This window comes from Lucilia cuprina, chromosome 5, assembly GCF_022045245.1.
Source record: "Lucilia cuprina isolate Lc7/37 chromosome 5, ASM2204524v1, whole genome shotgun sequence".
NCBI classification, from domain to species: domain Eukaryota; kingdom Metazoa; phylum Arthropoda; class Insecta; order Diptera; family Calliphoridae; genus Lucilia; species Lucilia cuprina.
This window is the reverse complement of record NC_060953.1, coordinates 11,537,705-11,539,092: the sequence shown is the minus strand read 5'-3', so window position 1 is coordinate 11,539,092 and position 1,388 is coordinate 11,537,705. Positions and strand designations below refer to the sequence as shown.

The following is a 1,388-nucleotide window of genomic DNA, read 5'->3' as shown; positions in this document are numbered from 1 at the left end:
AGAACAGAACTAGAACAGAACTAGAACAGAACTAGAACAGAACTAGAACAGAACTAGAACAGAACTAGAACAGAACTAGAACAGAACTAGAAAAGAAATAGAAAAGAAATAGAACAGAACTAGAACAGAACTAGAACAGAACTAGAACAGAACTAGAACAGAACTAGAACAGAACTAAAACAGAACTAGAACAAAACTAGAACAAAACTGGAATAGAACTAGAACAGAACTAGAACTAAACTAGAACTTAAATACAACTAAAGTACAACTTAACTATATCTGAATTGTAGCTGCTTGCAATTTCTCTTCCATTTTCTATTTAATATATTGTTTAAACACTATTATTGTATAATTTATTTGTTTATAAAACTGCAACATTGTTTAAACAAACAACTCGTGTCAATTTATTAGACATTGACTACTAATAATAATTTCCTTAGATTTGTTAAATTTGTGCATTTATTTTATCAATTGTTTTGTGTCTACTACTGCTGCTGCTGTATAATAAATTATTATCATTTTATTATTACAAAACAGCAAACATCAAAACAAATAATTAAATTATAAAAAAATTTAAACAATGAAAGTGTAATCGAACTTGGTCTGAAAGAAAAATGAAAGCAAAAAGAATGAAAATAAAATAAAAGTGTGCAAATGATAAGAATGACTGACTGTAGTCTTTAAAGATTTCAATATTGAAATTCATAATGCAATATTGAAAAAAAGTTTTATAAATAAAGAATTTATAATTAGTTTTCTTTTTTGTAAAGTTTTATTTTAAGAAAAAAAAGAACCTGTTTTTTAAAAAAAAGATTGGGTTGTATTTTTTTTACAATGAGGTTTATCAATGTAAATCTGACTTATTTCTAGTTTTTTTTTTTTTTGAAAATTGTATTTCAAATTTGTAAAGTATTTTAGTAAATTACCTTCAGCGTTTATTTCCTACCTTAACTACTTTACTAAGAAAAATAAATCTTTTGTTTTTGTTTGGAAAACTAGTATTTTGTTGAATAATATTTTAAACAATTATTTCATTTATGTTCACTTAATATATTTTAATTATTTATGCATTTATTTCTAAATAAAATATTTATTATATAATGCAATTAAATAATATTTTATTTTGTAATGTTCATAAAAAAACACATACATTTTTCATAAATTAACTATTTCAGTAAGTGCATAATAATAGTAAACCAGCATCAATGTGATCACTGTATAAGTGTACAGGTGGATAAAGAATAATTGATACAAAATTATTATTATTTTTTTTTTTTGGAGAATTCTAGTTCAGTTCTAGTTCAGTTCTAGTTCAGTTCTAGTTCAGTTCTAGTTCAGTTCTAGTTCAGTTCTAGTTCAGTTCTAGTTCAGTTCTAGTTCAGTTCTAG

At 23.8% G+C, this 1,388-nt stretch overlaps 1 protein-coding gene across 1 annotated transcript in view; it reads right to left on the bottom strand.

Moving 5' to 3' along the window:
• Positions 1–1,388, bottom strand: part of LOC111683141 (serine/threonine-protein kinase unc-51) — a 36,288-nt gene that overhangs the window by 27,267 nt on the left and 7,633 nt on the right. The gene's annotated exons all lie outside the window — the stretch shown is intronic.